Below are 20,487 nucleotides of genomic sequence, written 5' to 3'. Positions count from 1 at the left end.
CTGATAGCTCCTTGACCTCCGAGTTAAGCTAGGGTATTCATTACTGTTCTAGGTGCTGAGGACACAGCTGAGAGCTGAACAAAGTCCTTGCCCTGTGCAATGTCCATCTGAGGGGTATGCGCATGTTAGTAGGGAATTCAGTGAGGCAGATTGTTTAGGAAACCCTAAATAATCTGGGCGATGGTGGCTCAATTTCTGGTCAGCAGCTTGCAGCCTATATGATGGCAGCCAAAGGAAAGACTTGGCCAGCGAGGCTCCTCCCTACCCTCCGAAAAGTCCTCTTTAGTAGTTTAATGATACCTATTGGATGGACACAGTATGGAGAGAAAGGGACAGGGTAGGGACTCTTCAGTCATTCATTCATTCATTCATTCATTCATTCAACAAACTGTGTTGAGCGTCTTCTTTCCTCTAGGTGCCTGCCTGGATCCTGAGGAGCAAAAAAATACCAGCACCCAGCAAAGGAGTCAATCACCTGGGTCCCTGCCCTCCATTATGGTTGTGGGGAAGCCTGCTGGTGGTGACACACCTCTCTGTCTGGGTAGGCTTCTGCTGCTCAGAGTCTTTTGAGTACAAAGACTGTGGGAAATCTCAGATCCCAAAAGCTTCAGACTCTGTGGTTCAGGGTCAAGGAATCAGAGATTACTTTCACTCAAAGCCCCCAAGGAGTCTTTGAATCCAGCTAAGGAATCTTAACATATCAAAATCTCAGAGTCGAAGGATTCTGGAATAAATGTATTAAAGACTCAGAGCTGCAAGGCATCCCAAAAAGGCAAGCACCCAGCACCTCTAAGAAGAGAGAGCTTACCTCCTTCAGAGGCAGCCCCACATTCTTTTTTAGGACAGGTCTGATTATTAACAAAACCTTCCACCTGTAATCCAGCACTTTGGGAGGCTGAGGCGGGTGGATCACCTGAGGTCAGGAGTTCAAGATTAGCCTGGCCAAAATAGTGAAACCCCATCTCTCTAATAAAAAGTATGAAAATTAGCCAGCTGTGGTGTCATGTGCCTGTAATCCCAGCTACTCAGGAAGCTGAGGTGGAAGAATCGCTTGAACTTGGGAGGTGGAGGTTGTAGTGAGCTGAGATGTTGCCACTGCACTCCAGCATGGGTGACAGATGGAGACTCCATCTCAAAAAAAAAAGATAAATTCTTGTTTATCCAAGGAGAACTCCCGGGTCCCAGGCCAGACCCCACTCTCTACTCTCACCCTCACATTGGCCCTCAGGCTTCCTTGTGACTTGGTCAGGAAGCTGAGGGCAGGGCAGAAACAAAGAGTGCCCATCAATGCTGGCAGAACAGAGGGTCGCCTGGGTTCTCAGCAGGTTCAGATGTCAAAATCCCGACAAGACTTCCTTCCTCTACACTCTTACATCTCTTAGCTCTTTTAAGCTTCACCAACACCTGAGGGGGAGGCTGAGAGTGCTGTGACTGTCCCATTTTGAGGGATAAACCAAGGCTCATGCTGTTAAATAGACCCAGTATCACGAGAGGTCACAGGAGAGAGGATCTGCCTTTACAGACAGCAAAGCTGAGGCCTAAGGTGGGCTGGGTCTGAAGGCCCAACCCCCACTAACCTCCCAGAAGCCTCCTCTGTGGCCCATCCCGCTGCTGCACTATCTCTGTTATCACCCTGTATTGTCAGTGAACCGTCACTGGAGACTTTGGAAGGGCAGGGTCTTTTCCTTGTCACTCTGAGTCCCCAACTCCAGCAAAAGGACAGTATGGAAGAGGCACTGGGTAAGCACAGCCGGCCAGGGGATGAGAAGTGGCTGCTCTGAGTCTGCTGTGCCCCTAGCACAGCCTCCCTGAAGAAGGAAAAGCAACCGGCTCCTTTAAATTTCAAAGATCAGCAAAAAAAAAAAAAAAAAAAAAAAAAAAGTCAAGAGCCTTTGCCACAATATTCTTAGCTCTGAGCCCAGCCCAGACTGACTGTGGCCCTTCCCCCACATTCCAGGCAGAGCTTTCTGGAAAAAGCACTCTTTTAGCGGATGGGGGAGAAGAGTCTGATAAGCAGAGAAACTCTCAAGCATTTTGTCTCTGGACTCCTCCAGTGCCTCGCTTACCTGCAGGAAGTGGTCCTGGTGCCTGGCACGTGGAGGCTGGCTGGAAATCCTCTGGGTCCCTAGGTCCCGGGAGGTGTGGAGAGCAGGAAGTAGAAAACCATCAAATCCAGCGGCATCCACACTATACAGAGAGGAAAACGGAGGCCCAGAGAAGGCAGAAATTTACCCAAGGTCACACAGCAAATCAGAGGTGGAGCTGGACTCCCAGCCCTCTTTCTCCCACAGTACCCTCTAATGACCCAGGGGGTATGTAGGCCCAGTTCTGCCAGGTGCTGCGGAAACAGCTTTCTTTGGCCCTAGTGGCTAGATTCACTCAGTCTTCACCCCATAGAATCCTAGGAGAAAAACTAGCATGTCCTTTAAGTGTGCAACATATTCACATTTATTATCATATTTATTCCTTTCAGGTAAGGAAGAATGTTCCCATTTTCAGCATGAAGAAACTGAGGATCAGGGAGACTAAGCAATAGCGTCAAGGGCACACAACAAGCCAGAGTCAGAGCTGGGTTTTGAATCAGGTCTGTTTATGCCATATCCATGGGAAGGCAGGGAGTGGACGAGAAGGAAGTGACATTTATGGGCTATTTTGCCACTGCCAGGCCCTGTGCTGGGCACCATCAACTGTGTCTCACTTTTAATTATAGAACGTTAATCAGAAGGAAGTTTAATCCCCTTCTTTTTACATTGGTATAAAACTGGAGCCCAGAAAGCTCCAACTGCCAGTCCAGGGTCAGCCCCCTCCCTCAGGGAGCCAGGCTGCTGTAGGCAGCTCTTCTTTGAGATGCTGTCCAGGAGCCAAGAATGTGCTCTCAGCCCAAGGCATGAGTCAGGAAAACACGATTTCTGTAATCTCGGATTCTCTCTCTCGGAGCGTGGGGCCTTCCATCCAAAAAGGGCTGTCCTGCGTGCTGCCACGTTGGAGGGTGGGCAGCCGGTCCATGTGGGGATGGGTGGGCACATGATTCCTCCCCTCCTCCTCCTCCCAGGGCAGGCCCGCCCCCACCCCTCTGCAATCCTGGTGCTGAGCAAAGCCACATAGGAACTCCAGCGCCTTCACCCACATGCCTGGCACAATACCCAGCAGACACAATCCCACTGACACGCTATATATACACAGGCGTGTGTGCACCCACACACATGTTGCACACACATGGCACTTAAGCAGTCTCTTCACACAATCCATGTACACACATGTCTGTGTAACTCCAGTAACCCAAATGCACCCCACCCGCCTACACAGGTGTTTGCTGGGTATTGACATATGCACAGGCTCATGTTCCCTGCCCCCTCTCCCAGCCTCCCTCTCTCAGGCTTCCTCTGGCAACCCATGCAACCAGCTCCAGTGCCTGCAAGACCAGGCCTGAAGGGCTGGTGGGATGGAGGATGTGTGTTAAGTACAGTCCTGCCTTTCCCTTCCTTTCTTGTTCTCCTGTCCCTTAGGTGCTGCTGAGCCTGTAATAATAGCGATGCCCAGGTGGGCTGCAGGGCTGTCCCCCCTTGTCTTAGCATCCCTGACACTCAGAAAAGGGACTCCTGAGCTCTGACCACCCCCCACACCCTGCCAAACCAGCTATAATCTGCTTCAGCCCAGTGCAGCCCTGCTGTGCTATGGAGTGCAAAATGCCCTCACTTGGGGGTTAGGAGACCCTGCCCCAGGTCTGCCACTCCTTGGCTAGGCACCCATGATTTAAGTTCTCCCTTTGTAAAATAGGACTGATACTCTGCAGGATGATGAGACACACAGATAAAATAATGAATAGGAGGGGATGTTATGAACACTAAGTGATGTTAGGATCTCCACTCCGCACCTCTGCTCACATCTTCACCAACTGGTCAACTCTTACACAACCCGTAGACGCGAGCTCTGACCATTCCTGCCCTGTCCTCTGACCATTCCTGCCCTGTCCTCTGACCATTTCTGCCCTGTCCTCTGACCATTCCTGCCCTGTCCTCTGACCATTCCTGCTCTGTCCTCTAAGCGCTATCCCATCAGTTCCTCTCACACCTCACCTTGCACATACACACGACGCTAACAAAGGGCTGTGACTGGAGTGGGGACTTCTCTGAGGAGGAACAGGCAGAGGATAGTAGTCTGGCAAAGCAGGAGAAGCCCAGCCTGGGAGTCAGGAAGTCTGTGTTGGGATCTGTCCCTGCCACTGTTCATCGGTGACCTTGGAAAGTCACTGCACCTCTCTGCACCTCAATTTCCTCATCTGTAACATGGGATATGAGCAGGGTCTGGAAGAGTTTGAAGGATTCCATTTTAAACAGGAAAAAGATGTGTACACACGCCTGGCAGGAGTAGAAATTGGTACATGCTTTCTAGAAGGTAGTTGGCACTTTTAAATAAAAATATGTTATTGAATAATTCCCTGCAACATTGTTTATAACAGCAAAAATTGGAAGCAACCTAATTGTCCAACCATAGGGGGTGGGAATACCATGAAGCCGGAAAAAAAAAAAACGCCAGGAAGTTCTTTATGTCCTGATGCTGAATTTGGTGTTAGACTGGAAAAGCAGTGTGCAGAGCATACGTTACCTATTCACACATTTTCACAATTTAAAATTATTCATGTTCTTTTGGAAAAAAAATCAATTTTTAGAAACTTCACTAAAGGAAATGATGTTTAAAAATATGAGCATAGATGTATGTAGAAGAATGTTCTTCAGAACCTTGTGTGTAATAACAAAAAATTAGAGAGAAGGTCAATAAGGGATGAAGTATTTGTAGATGTCAAAAAGGGGAAAGCTTGTTGTAATCCCCAGGCACAGAAAGATCGCTTGGTGGATTGTTGGATAAAAAATAAAGCCGTTTATGAAACAACCTGTTTACGAAAATTCCATGGGAGAGCTGCAGATATCTGGAAGAATGTTCACATTTCACCAAAAAGTTAATGCTGGTTTTGGGGTGATTTTCACTTAATTTTTTAAACGTTTCTGCTATTAAAAGATTTGGGGTTATTTATTTAGAAACAGAATCTCACTCTGTTGCCCAGGCTGGAGTGCAGTGGTGCAAACACAGCTCACTGCAGCCTAGATGTCATGGGCTCAAGCGATCCTCCCACCTCAGACTCCCAAGTAGCTGGGACCACAGGTGTATGCCACCAAGCCTGGCTAATGTTTTGATTTTGTAGAGACAGGGTCTCCTCATGTTGCCCAGGCTGGTCTTGAACTCCAAAGGCTGAAGCAATCCTCCCGCCTTGGCCTCCCAAAGTGCTAGGATGACAGGTGTGAGCCACTGCACCCGGCATTGGATTTTTATTGAATGAATGTGTATTATATGTAATTAATACAAAATATATAGGTATACAAAATATTCATAGAGAAAGGCTACAAAGAAGTACTCTTACATGGTTTAATAGTGTTTATCTTTGGAGATAGAAATATATATCATCTTTATTTTCTTTTATCTGCTTCTCTGAACTGTTTTCAATAGCATATATTACTTTTATAGTTAGCCAAAAAAAAAAAATCAACCAACTTGAAACACACAGAAGGGTATCAAGCTCCAGCCTGAAGGGGGCTTGTCCGAGGGTGGCTGGGGAAGTGGTGGTGCTGAGCCGGGGGCTCAGAGCTACTGCACTGCAACCCTGGGGAAGGTGGGAGGCTGGGGCTGTGGCTCCTCTGGCCAGGTCTGGCATTTCCCACCAGCCCAGACCTGCTGGCTTTAGGCCTCAGGTTAAAGAGCCAAATCATGGTAAGATTTCATGGGATGCAGCCAGGGGAGGGTAGGCATGAGATCCCACAGAGGCCACCATGGGAGGGGGTACGTGTGAGTAAAGCTGTGGAAGTTGGTGACAGGTCATCCTGCGTTTTTGCTTCTCTGCTGCTGCATGGAGAGTGAAAGGAGGCCAGACGAGAGAATGGCTCGGTAACCTGGAGAGAGATGCTGGTGCCCGGACCAGGCAGGGGACTCGGGCTGGAGAGGGCCCAGTGGTGGTGGGTTGGGCACGGAGGGCCTGGGAGAAGGGGGAAGGAGGACTCTCTGGTGCCTGGCCTGGAGAACAAGTGGCAAATGGTCCCTTTCCTGCAGTGAAGACTCTGGGGGAAGGCAGTGAGTTCTGGGGGAAGCTGGTGGGCTCCATAGACTGGAGACATCAGGAGGCTATAGTGTCTGTGAGTCTGGTACTTGGGAGAGAAGGCCCGTCCGGAGATGACAATTTGCAAATCATGGTTATAGGGGAGTAACAAAGATGCCACAGGTGAAAGATGCGGATCAGAGCAAGCACAGAGAGCCTGAGGAGAAGAGAGGCTGTGGAGAAATGGGCCCACGCCAGGCCAAGGGGTGACCCTGCCACCTCCCAGAAGGGAAACCAAGGCTGAGCTGGCAGAGCCACTAGTGGGGGCAGAGGCACAGAGGGAGGGCCATGCCCCGGGCGATGGAGCAGCAGTCCCCTCCTCCTAGCTGAGAACTGAGGGAGGACCAGGCGGCTGCAGGGTGATGGTAGTGGGGTGGGCTGGACCAGTGCTGGGGTCTGTACACTCGGCCGGGCCCCATTGGCTGTTGGGACCAGAGCAGGCCCAGGGACAGGCCGAGCTGATGCAACGTGGGCCTATCGTTGCAGGCCTTGCTGAGGGGATGCAGCTGTGCTGGCTGCTGCCCAGAGGTTCCAGCAGGGAGGGGGCTGGCTCTCAGGGCCGCCTAGAGCTCTGGGACTGCAGCCCAGCCAGGCCCAAAGGCTGTCTGTTCTGGGTCTGCTCTGACTCAGGAGGGAAACACGCCTTTCATGGAAGCACCCAGCGCTGTTGGCTGGGTCTGTGTGTGTCTGTGTGCCCATGTGTGTGTGATGGGGGAGGAGCCCATAGCTGATGCTATATACACAGCTGTGCTTCACAGGCTCAGCATTCCCAGGGCCAGATGGGGAAACAGGGGAGGGGAGCAGCTGGCCACCTGCCAAGCCCAGGCCTCTGGCTGAGCCCCAGCTCCTGGATTCCAGTCTGTGCTCAGCCTCTGACTCTACACCTGACATTCAGCAAGTCCCTGATCCCTCTGAGCCTCAGTTTCCCCATCTCTTGAGTTGGCACAGAGTTGTGAAAAAGAACTCAGAGGCTGGGAGCTAGAGTGGGAAGGGAGTCCCCAGGGAGCACAGCTGCCTGGTCTTCACACCAAAAGCAAGCACAGGAGAAAGGGAACGAGCGTTTCCTAATGCCCGCGGTGTGCCAGGAGCTCCTGCGTTTTCTATTAATTCCCATCACCCTGCTATGAGGTAGGCATTTTCTCCCCGTTCTGCAGATGATGAAACTGAGCCCCAAACAAGCAGAAATTATAGAGGTGGGTTTGAAGCTAGCTCTCCTTGCTGGGGTCTGGGATTCTGTCCACAGCAGCCACTGGGCCATACCTGCAAGGGTGTCAGAAGGTTTGTGCTGGCGTCAGTGTCGCCAAGGACTCCAGGAGCCACCCACATTTTGGGCACTGCCTAAAGTTGATTACTTTGTTAACCTTCCCCAGGCCCCAGGCAGAGGCTTTAAATTGTTAGAACAATGAAGAAGGGAGAGCTGGATAAACACTGGCCAGGGTTGAGGGAGTCCTGGGACATAATTGGGGTGAAGGACTCATCAGAGCATAGGCTAAGGTTCAGGAATTCATAGGCAGCTTCCTCCAGCTCCCTGACACAGGGTCCCTAGAAGACTAATGATGGTGGTGCTGAGTGCTACAAAGGGTCTGTCCCAGACGCAAATCTAGACACCAAGTCTGGTCCCCCGAACAATTCAGGGAGCGAGGTTATTGGAGCAAGGCTATGAGTCCCTGAGGTGAGGAACTACAGAGCTTGGCCTGAAGATGGAGCTTGGCACGGTTTGTGCAGGAGCAAGCAGGTCAACAACAGGCCAGCATCACAGGTCCACAGGACTGGCCCAGCCCCACGCCAATGCCAGGTGTCTGCCCTGCCACCTAGGGTGAGGCTGGCTCTGCCATGGTGCCCATGGGTGGTGGGATGGGGGATGAGAATGTCTAGTGCCTACAGAGCTGGCTCTGCCACCGCTGGGCATTTTCCGAGATGGAGTCTTGCCCAAGGATTACCCCATAGAAGTTTTACCAAGGAACTTCTGGAGACAGAAGGGCTTGACCCAAAGACATCGTGTTGACATAAAATTCCAAGCACTGGGAGACCACTCATTTTCTCTCAAAACCCACTTTTCCTGAGCAACTGTTCCGAGCCAGGCCCTATTCTGGAACACAGAAGCAAAACCGAATCTACTTCCTTAAACAACGGGACTCACTCACACCAGGTGCTCAGGAATGTGACGGAGGGGAGGAAGCAGAAGAGCTCTGGACTGTAGCCCAGCCAGAAGAAGCCCAGAAGTACCCAATCCAATGTGGGAACAGGGGTCAGGGAAGACTTCCTGGAGGAGGCTGCCTAAGGTTGAGAAGTGCACACCAAGCAGAGAAGACTGGGAATAGGGTGAGGCAAGTGAGGCACCTGCCTTGGGGGTGCAATTAATGAGAGCACCAAAAACCTCAGTCATCAAAGTAAATCACTTTTCATGCAATATTTCAAAAAATCTAAATCAATGCAAAAATTCTATGAGTAACAAAATATCACAATTTTTTTTTTTTTTTTTGAGACAGAGTCTCACTCTGTTGCCCAGGTTGGAGTGCAGTGGCGCGATCTCCGCTCCCGGGTTCACGCCATTCTCCTGCCTCAGCCTCCCTAGAAGCTGGGATTACAGGCGCCCGCCACCACGCCCGGCTAATTTTTTTGTATTTTTAGTAGAGATGGGGTTTCACCGTGTTCGCCAGGATGGTCTTGATCTCCTGACCTCGTGATCCGCCCGCCTCAGCCTCCCCAAGTGCTGGCATTACAGGCGTGAACCACCGCACCCAGCCTAAAATATCACAATTTTAAATAAAGACAGGATCAGGGCCAACCTCATGGGTGTTCAGCCTGTGCAGTCTCACAGACCCTCCCACGTGGTTCGACGTTTTACTATTGTCATCCTTCAATTCTTTTTTTATTTTTGTATTTTTTTGTAGAGATGAGGTCTCTCTATTGCCCAGGCTGGTCTTGAACTCCTGGGCTCAAGAGATCCTTTGGGCTCAAGTTATCCTTCCACGTCGGCCTCTCTAAGTGCCAGGGTTACAGACCTGAGCCGCTACCCAGCCGCTGCAATTTTTTTTTTTTTTGAGACAGAGTCTCCCTGTGTTGCCCAGGCTGGAGTGCACACTGCAACCTCCAACTCCTGGGTTCAAGTGATTCTCCTGCCTCAGCCTTCCGAGTAGCTGGGATTACAGGAGCCCGCCACCACACCCAGCTAATTGTCGCTGCAATTCTTAATAATTTTTGAGGCTGGGCACGGTGGTTCATGCCTATAATCCCAGCACTTTGGGAGGCCAAGGCAGGTGGATCATTTGAGGTCAGGAGTTCGAGACCAGCCTGGCCAAGATGGTGAAACCCCATCTCTACTTAAAATACAAAAGTTAGCTGGGTGTGGTGGCACGTGCCTGTAATCTCAGCTATTTGAGAGGCTGAGGCAGGAGAATTGCTTGAACCCAAGAAGTGGAGGTTGCAGTGAGCCGAGGTCATACCACTATAATCCAGCCTGGGCAACAAATAATAATAATAATAATAATTTTTGAAGAAGGGGCCTCACAAATTACATTGCCAGTTTCAGACAGGATTAGTAGCATGGATGATGTCAAGCCATATTGGAGCCGGAGACAAAAGGAAAAATAAAAAAGTCCTTATTTAAAATGTGGCATTTTGTTCATCATGGATTTTTTGCATTCGTTTTGATTTTTTAAAAATATTAAGTGAGGCTGGGCACGGTGGCTCATGCCTGTAATCCCAGCACTTTGGGAGGCCAAGGAGGGCGGATCACGAGGTCAGGAGTTCAAGACCAGCCTGGCTAATATGGTGAAACTCCGTCTCTACTAAAAATACAAAAAATTAGCCAGGCATGCTGGCGGGCGCTTGTAGTCCCAGCTACTTGGGAGGCTGAGGCATGAGAATGGCATGAACCCGGGAGGCGGAGCTTACAGTGAGCCAAGATCATGCCACTGTACTCCAGCCTGGGAAACAGAGCAAGGCTCCGTCTCAAAAAAAAAAAAAAAAAAAAAAAAAAAAAAAATTACATGAAAATATGATTAATCCTGATTACTGAGATTTCTGGTGCTCCTTTTAGTTTGCACTTGTCTCACCCTAGTTCCAGCCCTGGAAGAAGGCGAGGAGAGGAAAGACACCGTGGCAGGGGGAAGAGCAGGGCAAAGACTGGCAGCCCAAGTGCCAAGGAGAACTGGCACGTGAGGTGCCAGGAAGGCTCTGGGGAGCAGGCAGGGCCTTCAGGCCCCTCTCAGGTCCCACTGACACTTGCTGGAGAGGCAGTGTCTCCCTGCCCCTCAAATCACCATCCAGAACCTCGATGCCCATCCGCAAAGTGAGATCCATGGTTCCTTTCAAGCCTATCTTCCTCTTCCAGGTAGTTCCGAGGAACAACGACAACAAAAAGACTGTGGGTTGGAAGTGGCCTGTAAACTGGACAGCATGTGCCCAAATTCTGTGCCAGGTGTCACAGCAGTTCCCACAGATCTCTGCAGCCCTCCAGGGCTCACTCCATTCTCACGATTCTGAGGCCTCCCTCCACCAGCCAAGGCACCCCCTTCCCTGCCCTCAGTGCACATAAGAGAAAGTCAGAGGAAGGAGCCTTTCTCCTTCAGGAGCCTTTACTCCTTCACTCTTCCTTTCATGCAACAAAGATTTTTTTTTTTTTTTTTTTTTGAGATAGAGTTTCCCTCTGTCGCCCAGGCTGGAGTGCCGTGGCATGATCTAGGCTCACTGCAACCTCTGCCTCCCAGGTTCAAGCAATTCTCTGCCTCAGCCTCCTGAGTAGCTGGGATTACAAGTGCCCACCACCACGCCCAGCTAATTTTTGTGTTTTTAGTAGAGACGGGGTTTCACCATATTGGCCAGGCTGGTCTTGAACTCCTGACCTCGTGATCCACCCACCTCGGCCTCCCAAAGTGCTGGGATTACAGGCGTGAGCCACCGCGCCCAGCAGAGATGTTGTTGTTGAGACGGAGTCTCACTCTGTAGTGCAGCGGTGGGATCTTGGCTCACTGCAACCTCTGGCTCCTGGGCTCAAGTGATTCTCCTGCCTCAGCCTCCTGAGTAGCTGGCATTACAGGTACGCACCACCACGCCCGGCTACTTTTTGTATTTTTAGTAGAGACAAGGTTTCACCATGTTGGTCAGGCTGGTCTCAAACTCCTGACCTCAGGTGATCTGCCTGCCTCAGTCTCCCAAAGTGCTGGGATTACAGGCGTGAGCTACCGTTCCTAGCCTCATGTAGCAAAGATTTATTGAGAACCCACAATTTACCAGGCACTGTTCTAGGTACTGGGATAAAAAAGTGGGCAAAACCAGACCTTTGCCCTCCAGGAGCCTGGTGTGCCGGTGAGTGGAGACAGGCAATAAACTAAGAAAGAAATGTGATCATTTCCGATAATAATGAGGGCCAGTAAGAAACGGAAACAGTTGTTGTGGGTAAGACTACTTTACACCAGGCAGCCTGAAATCTGAATAAGAAGCTGTAATCATTTCCTGTGGCTTCTGTATCTAGTACCACACACTTAGTGGCTTCAAATGATACAAATTTATTCTTTTATGGTTTTGAGGTCAGAAGACTTAAATGGGCTAGCAACTCCTTCTAAAGACTTGGGATGAATCTGCTTCCTTGCCCTTTCCAGCTTCTAGAAGCCACCCACATTCCTTGACTTGTGGCCCCTGCCTCTACCTTCAAAGCCAGCAGCATGGCAGTTGCCAGTCTCCCTCTCTCTCCGATTTCTCCTTCCCTTATCACATCTGTTTCTCTGACTCCAGCCCCCTTGCCTCCCTCTTGAGATGGACCTCCCTGATGACACTGGGCCACCAGTAAAGTCTCCCTATTTCAAGATCCATAATTTAATCTCACGTGCAAAGTCCCTTGTACCATGCAAGGTAATGCACTCACAGGTTCCAGGGAGTCAGACATGGATGTCTTCGGGGACCCATTCTTCCTCCAACCAAAGGAGAAGGGAGACCTTTATGGTGGGAGCGGGGGATCCCAAGCAGAGGGAGCTGCATGGGCAAAGGCCCCACAGTTAGAATGAACTAGGCATGCTCTAGGAATAGCAAGAAGGTCAGCCTTCTAGAAAGTAATGCTCCAGTTAGCTTGATTTGCATCAACAACATTCGTGAGGCCAATCCCATCTCTACTGACAAATGTTCTACAGTGTGCGTCCAGGAGCCCTGCAAGTCCAGGGCATCCCCTTGGCATTTCAGGTCATCTCCTGCATCCTTCTGCTTCTAGCTGCCAGACTCTTCACATACTTAGAGCAAGAGCCCTGGACACTTGAGGAAGGTGCCTGCCTGGGCACTCACCTGGGCTGGTGCCAGGCCGACTCTGGTGGAGGGGTGGGCCCAGCCCCCAGTACCTGAGTATAATTCTGCTCTTTCTTCCCCACTGAAGGCCAGGATTGTGTGGCTAAGGATGGATGGGGGCAGGAAAGCTAGACCTCAGGCAGTGGCAGGAGCTGTCAATGGCCATATTGTTAGCTCTGGGCTGCGGCATGGAGGCACCAGGGTAGGGCTGAATGAGGCATCTGTTTGCTAGGTCAGGACGCCTAGGTCAGGGTCTCTCTTGGGAGATGCCTCCTAACCCCAACTCTGTCCAGACCCTGCCATGTGGCTCCCTTGACATCTCTGGTACCCACCCCTCAGGGACCACAGCTGTAACTGGCTGGCTCACTGTAAGGTTGGCTGTCAGATGGTGGTCTTCTCAGTTAAAATGTGAGCTCTCCACATAAGCCAGGAACTGTCTTCATCACCACCAAGTCCCAGCAGCCAGCAGCCAGCACCCAACCCAGGGCCTAGCTCAGAGAAGTTGCTCCATACACGCGTGCAACGAACGGAGGAATGGAGAAATGGATGAGAGAGACTGGGCCACCCTTGCTTCCCCTGGTCACCTCCTCCATTGACCACTGCACCCTCCTGCTCACTAGGCCTCCCTGCCTCTGGTCTCTCTTCCCAGACACTCTTCATTTTAACACACCATCTAGTTAAAACCCTCCTGGGGCTCCATGAGACCCCCAGGATCTGCCAAGCCCCAGCGTCACCAGGCTACCTGCCCACCGATTCTGTCCTCTACCTCTGCACTCCTCCTCAAGCAGTCCCCGGCGCTGTCCAGTGTGCGCCTTTGTACTTGTGTATTCTTATGCCCAGAAAGCCCCTCCTCCCCTTCTCCCGGTATGGATGGCTCCTACCCTCGGTTCAGGCTCCCCCAGGAAGCGGCCCGGACCACCCCCGGCCTCCCCTGGGCTCCCACAGCCCGTGCTTCCCCCATCTCAGCACCAATTGTAATTCTCAGTTAGTACATCTGTCTCCCTTTCCACACCCTGAGCCCCTCAGGGCAGAGACTAATGCTGACCCATATCTTTCTTTGTCCGATCCAGGGCCCTGGACGAGGTCAGGCACAGAACAAATGTTCAGCAAAGGTGTAAGCCCAGCCCCAGGCCAGTGGGCGGGTCCCATAGCCTGACGAGTGGGCGCTTCTGCCCTCTGGTGTCCATTTTGGGTCACTACGCTTTTCTATCTCTTTCAGGGGCTTCCTAGGGTGATGTACCCCAACAGTGGTTCTCAGAGTGTGGTCCCAGGACCAATGGTATCAGCATCACCTTGGTACCTGTCAGAAAATTCTTGGGCTGTACTCTGGGCATGAATCAGAAACTCTGGCTGGGGGGAAGCAATCTGGATTTTACCAAGCCCTCCAGATGTTTCTGATGCAGGCTAAAGTTTGAAAACCATTCTCCTGGAAGAACCCTAAGCCTGAGCCACTCCCAGGAGCTCCAGGTAAGGGAGGAGACAGGACCCACCTGGTGGAGTTGCCAGGTACAATACAGGATTCCCAGTTAAATTTGAATTTCAGATAAACAGAAACACGTTATTGCAAGTATTGCACAAGACATACAAACTAAAAAAAAAAAAAAAAAATCATTGTTTATGTGAAATTCAACTTCAACTGGATGTCCTATGTTCTCTTTCTGTATCAGCAGCCCTATGCAAAGGACCTTGTTCTTATTTCAGTACGCTGCTGTCGCCATCTTGAAATTCCTTTTTTTTTTTTTTTTTTTTTTTTTTGAGACGGAGTCTCGCTCTGTTGCCCAGGCTGGAGTGCAGTGGCCGGATCTCAGCTCACTGCAAACTCCACCTCCCGGGTTGACGCCATTCTCCTGCCTCAGCCTCCCGAGTAGCTGGGACTACAGGCGCCCGCCACCTCGCCCGGCTAGTTTTTTTTGTATTTTTTAGTAGAGACGGAGTTTCACCGTGTTAGCCAGGATGGTCTCGATCTCCTGACCTCGTGATCCACCCGTCTCGGCCTCCCAAAGTGCTGGGATTACAGGCTTGAGCCACCGCGCCCGGCCTTGAAATTCTTAGTAATCTTTTCTACTAGGAGCCCTGAATTTTCTCTTTTCTTTTTTTTTTTTTTTTTAAGACTGAGTCTCGCTCTGTCGCCCAAGCTGGAGTGCAGTAGCATGATCTCGGCTCATGCTACTGGATCTAGACTATCCTGGCTAACATGGTGAAACCCCGTCTCTACTAAAAATAAAAAAAAAATCAGCCAGGTGTGGTGGCATGCGCCTGTAGTCCCAGCTACTCAGGAGGGCGAGACAGAAGAATCGCTTGAACCCTGCACTTTTCCACGCAGTCATCCCAGACACCCCTAATCATCTGCTCTCCTGCTGCCCCCTGCCCTCCAATCTCCCAGACCTCTTCGCCACTCTCACTGCGGCTGACGGCCTTGCTTCCTGATTCACTGAGAGAGTGGACGCGATCAGCAATGAACTCCAGAGGCTCCACGACCACACCAGCCAACCTCCCTGCATCTGCCTTCTCTCAATGGATAAAGCCACGCGCTCCTCAGAAGGTCGGCCCCTGCTCGTGTGGCTGAATTCCAACCCCTCAGCTACTCAAGGCCATGGCTGCGGCAGTCCCTCCATCTCCCCCATATCTTCCACTGTTCTCTCATCTAGACCTTTCCCATCAGCATACACACATTCTATCTCATAAAAACATTCTCGATTTTTCTCTTCATCCCCTTTCCTTCCTTCCCTTTCCATCAGAACTCCTAAAAAAGGTGGTCTAGGCCAGGCATGGTAGCTCACGCTTGTAATCCCAGCACTTTGGGAGGGCGAGGTGGGAGGATCACTTGAGCCCAGGAGTTCGAGACCACCCTGGGCAACATGGTGAGACCCCCATGTCTAAAAATAATTTTTAAAAAATTAGCTGGGCGTGGTGGCATGTGCCTGTGATCCCAGGTATCCAGAGGGCCTGAGGTGGGAGAATCACCTGAGCCCAGGAGGTTGAGGCTGCAGTGAGCCGTGATTGTGCTGCTGCACTCCAGTCTGAGTGACAGCAAGACCCTGTCTCAAAATAAAAAGAGTGGTCCATATCTCTGTCTCCAGTTCCTTCCTCCTGTTCTCTCTCAAGCCCACATGAACCAGCATCCCACGTTTATCACTCCACTGAAACTCTTCAAGCTTACCAAGACCTCCACATTGCTAAATCCAATAGCCAGTCCTCAATCCTGCTCTCCCTCACCAGCAGCAGCAGCAGGGAACCTGCCGACAGCCCTTCCTTGGTTTCACTTTCCTCACCTGCCTTCCAGGACACCACACAACTGTGCTCTTCCTCCCACCTTCCTGGAGGATCCTCCTGCCCTGATATGGGAGCCCCAGAGCTCAGTCCTTGGTCCTCTTGCTTCTCCCTCAACCACCATTTCCTTGACAATGTCATCCAAGTTCAAGGCTTCAGATACCTTCTCTATGCCTGTAACTCCTACATTTCCGGACCTCTACCAGACCTTAGACTTGTGTATCCAACGGTGTGCCTGACATCTTTACTTGGATGCCTAAGACATCTGAAAATGAATATGTCCAATTCTGAATTCTGGTCTGCTCCCCAAAACCTACCCCTCTCATCTTCCTCATGTCAGACAAGGGCAATGTCATCCTTCTAGGTGATCAAGCCAAAACCTGGGGGTCATCCTTGACTCATCTCTTTGTCTCACTACCTACATGTAATTCATCAGAAAATCCTGTGGCTCTACCTCCAAAAGACACCCCAGAATCGGACTACCTGTTACACGGCTCCTGCTGTCACTGTGATCTAACCCGCCATTACCTCTCCTCGGATTGCGGCATTCTCCCCCTGCCTTTACCGTATCCCCCGGGTCTAACTTATAAGTCAAACAATGACACCCCTTTACTTAGAACTCTACAATGCCTTCCCATTTCAACTGGAGTAAAAGTCAAATTCCTACTGCAGGCTCTAGGCCCTCTGTGATTGAATCTCTGTGACCTTGTAGGCTCATCTTTTATCTCTCGCAAGCCCATCAATCACTCCCTCCATTCCAGCCACATTGGCTTCCTAGTGTGAACACACCAGGGGCCTTCGCACCTGTAGTCTGCTTCAGGTTTTTACTCAAACGTCACCTTCCTTGACTCCTCTATTTAAGTGGCAAGTGCCCTCGCTGACGCCTCCTGGTCTCCTCTGTCTATGAGGCTCTTTCTTTTGCCCATAGCATGTATCCCATCTAATACACCACTCCCCGGTATTTGTTTTGCTTATTGTCTACCTCCCTCTACTAGAAAGTAAATTTCATGAAGGCAAAATTTTTCACTGCTGTGTCCCCAGAACTGTATGAAGTAATCACTCAGTATACATTTATTTAAAGCAGGAAGAAAGGAAGGAAGCAACGAATAGCGGAACCAATTGCTCTTCTGTCCTGGAGGGCTGAGCTGCCGGAGAGGGCAGTAGAAACCAGAGGCGTGTACCTTCGCATGTAGCATGATGCTCTGGGTCCCATGCTGGCTGCTGGGGACATGGCCGCATGGAAGCAGACACACAAGCTGACATTCACAGAACTGACTGGTAAAGGAGTGGACAGAGGCCTCGGGGAGCCCAGAGAAGAGCTTGAGGTCCAGGCAGGGCTTCTGTGAGGAAGTGACACCTAAGCCGCGTCCTGAAGTCATACCTTGCCACTCTCCTCTGGCTGCCCTCTAGCCCCACTGTGACTCTGAGTCAGCAATGATTCAGAAGAGCGCAGACTTGGGAGTCAGAACCTGGGTTTGCGTATTGGTTTACATGCTGGGTGGCTTTGGGCAAGTCACTTCCTCTGGCCAACCTCAGTTTTCTCATCTGTAAAATGTGACAGTGGCTGGCCTAGAGCATCTCTTAAATTCCTTCCAACTTTAACATCCATTAAGCCATGGAGGTTTCCCACTCAGATCTTCCTTTAAGAGAGTGTAGAGCAGGAGTGTCGTTAGCAACAGATCCCAGCAGCGACATCCCGGGATCTACTGCTGCGTTCCTGACAAGGCCACTTTCTCCTTGGGCAGCCCTAGCCAATGACTCAGCTCAGTGGGAGAAGGAGGCCTGGCCATTTCTGCCCAGCAGATATCTCCTCTAACTGGTTTTTATTTTATTTTATTTTTTTTGAGCCACGGTATCACTCTGTTGCCCAGGCTGGAGTACAATGGCACGATCTCAGCTCACTGCAACCTCCGCCTCTCAGGCTCAAGCGATCCTTCTGCCTCAGCCTCCTGAGTAGCTGGGACTACAGGTGTGAGCCACCACGCCCAGCCTCTAACAGCTAATTTGTGCTCTGGGCCTCCCCACTGGGCTGGCTGAGGCTTTCTCGGAGCTGCAGTGCAGTCTGAGGCTCTTTCTACTTAATCTCTCCGTCCCTTCCTCCTTTCCCAGATGGCAGGCCCACCTCATGGTCAGAGGGAAGCTTCCCGGAGGAGGAGACATAGGAGCTGTGCCTTCCAGGTTGACTTGGGTGTAGAGGGCCCAGCATGTGCTGCCGAGAGCAGGAGAGGAGAGCCCCTGAGGAGCTTCAATCAAGAGAATGTTGTGCTCAGATCTGAAATAGTGGGAAGTGGACAGGAGAGGGCAAGAGAGGAGGCAGGGAGAGCACTGAGGAGGCTGACATGATGGGCCCTGGCCTCGGAGGTGATTATGGGAGCCACAGGGTCAAGGAGTGGATGGAAAAATGTTTACATGTTCAGGAGATAGAAACTCCAGAGTTGGGAGCATGGACACTCCAGTAGCTAGCTTGCTTTTTCTTTGCTTTGCTTTTCTTCTTTCTTTCTTTCTCTCTCTCTCTCTCCCTCTCCCTTCCTTCCTTCCCTACTTCCCTTTCCTTCTTTCCTTCCTTCTTTTCTTTCTTTCCTTCTCCTTCCTTCCTTCCTTTCCTTCTCCTTCCCTCCCTTCTTCCCTCCCTCCCTCCCTCCTTCCTTCCTTCCTTCCTTCCTTCTTTCCTTCCTCACTCCATCACATAGGCTGGAGTGCTGTGGTGCAATCGCAGCTCACCTCAACCTCTGCCTCCTGGATTCAAGTGATTCTCATACCTCAGCCTCCTGAGGGGCTGGAATTACAGGTATGCGCCGCCACCAGGCCCAGCTAATTTTTGTATTTTTAGTAGAGATGGGGTTTCACCATGTTGGTCAGACTGGTCTTGAACTCTTGACCTCAAGTGATCCACCCACCTCGGCCTCCCAAAGTGCTGGGATTATAGGCGTGAGCCACCATGCCCGGACTCTAATAGCTTTACAATTCCCTTCCTTGGCCAGGCGCGGTGGCTCACGCCTGTAATCCCAGCACTTTGGCAGGCCGAGGCGGGTGGATCACAAGGCCAGGAGATCAAGACCGTCCTGGCTAACACGGTGAAACCCCGTCTCTACTAAAAAATACAAAAAAAATTAGCTGGGCATGGTGGCGGGCGCCTATAGTCCCAGCTACTCAGGAGGCTGAGGCAGGAGAATGGCGTGAACCGGGAGGCGGGGCTTGCAGTGAGCTGAGATTGCACCACTGCACTCCAGCCTGGGCAACAGAGCGAGACTCCGTCTAAAAAAAAATATATATATATATATATAAAAATAAAATAAAAAATAAAAAAAGAATTCCCTTCCCTGCATCTCTGTGACTGACTGGCTATAAGGGATGATGTCTAGGATGTTGGGATCTGTCACAGAGATGGAGAATACAGGAGCGGCTTTAGGGGGAATCAAGGATGCAGTTTTGGACAGCGTAGAAAAACAACGTGTTGTGTAAGAGTGACACCATCTTGAAGTTAAACTACCATAATGACCAATGTTTTGCTTTAAGAGATGCTCTAGGCCAAGGCATTCCTATACCAAGGCATTCAGCACCAAGGTGAAGAAACAATGCCGGCAGCATAGACAACCCCTTACAAAAATGCTTATCTAACTTCCCCAGTGGCCATGTGGCCTCAGGTTCTGCAGGGTCTGAGACAGGACCAGCTGCACATTTTACCCCAAAAGCTTGCTATATAAAGAATAGTTTGGCTAGGCGCGGTGGCTCACGCCTGTAATCCCAGCACTTTGGGAGGCCGAGGTGGGTGGATCATGAGGTCAGGAGTTTGAGACCATCCTGGTCTCAAACAAGGTGAAACCCCGTCTCTACAAAAAATACAAAAAATTAGCTGGGCGTGGTGGCGGGCACCTGTAGTCCCAGCTACTCAGGAGGCTAAAGCAGGAGAATTGCGTGAACCCGGGAGGCGGAGCTTGCAGTGAGCTGAGATTGCACCACTGCACTCCAGCCTGGGTGACAGAGCGAGACTCCGTCTCAACAACAACAACAACAACAACAAAAAGAATAGCTTGTGGTAGGGCCAGTGCAGGGATCCAGCATCTCACAGCTGCCAGAGACATCACTCTGTTTGTGCGTCCCTACTAAATGTTGCTTTCTGAGAAACTGGATTTGCCCCCCTCTTTCTTCGGCCTCTCAGTGTCCCGGCCTCTGGAGGTAGGTTTGCACAGGGCTGCTCACTGCAGAACAGACACAGTAAGTTTGAGAGGCCTGTGGATCATCAGAAGGAAGCAGGAAATGTGGGTCTGGGCCTTAGCGGGGAGGTCTGGGCTGGAGAAAGAGAGAAGTTAAAGTTATGGCAGTAGAGGGTGGCACCCATGAGACCTAATGACTATTCACAATTTTTGATGTTTGTAGTTGAGGAAACTATGACCAAGTGTGGTGGGCTGTATTATTCCTCAGCTCTTCCTTCCACCACTGCCACGGTCCATAGTGGGAGGGTGCAGTGTATTTCCTTGCCCTACTGAGATTGGAAATGGGTTTGTGGCTTTCTTTGGCCAATGGAACATGGGCAAAAAGAGATAGTATAACTGTGCTGAGCCCAGGCCTTAAGAGGTGTCATGAGTTTCTGCTTGCAGTTCCTGAGTTTCTGCTGTCACCAGGAGAAAAGCATGCTCTGGGGAGCCACTGATCCCAGAATGAGACACACGTGGGGCAGCCCTGAACCCAAGAAGCAGCCGGAAGCAGAGCTTCCCCTGCCACTCCAGCCTGCCTGCAAGCACGTGACAAGAAAAAATGTATATATTGTTTATTAGCCACCTAGATTTTTGAGTTGT

The sequence above is a fragment of the Macaca nemestrina genome, chromosome 12 (genome assembly GCF_043159975.1).
Source record: "Macaca nemestrina isolate mMacNem1 chromosome 12, mMacNem.hap1, whole genome shotgun sequence".
NCBI lineage: Eukaryota > Metazoa > Chordata > Mammalia > Primates > Cercopithecidae > Macaca > Macaca nemestrina.
This window is presented reverse-complemented; position numbering follows the sequence as displayed.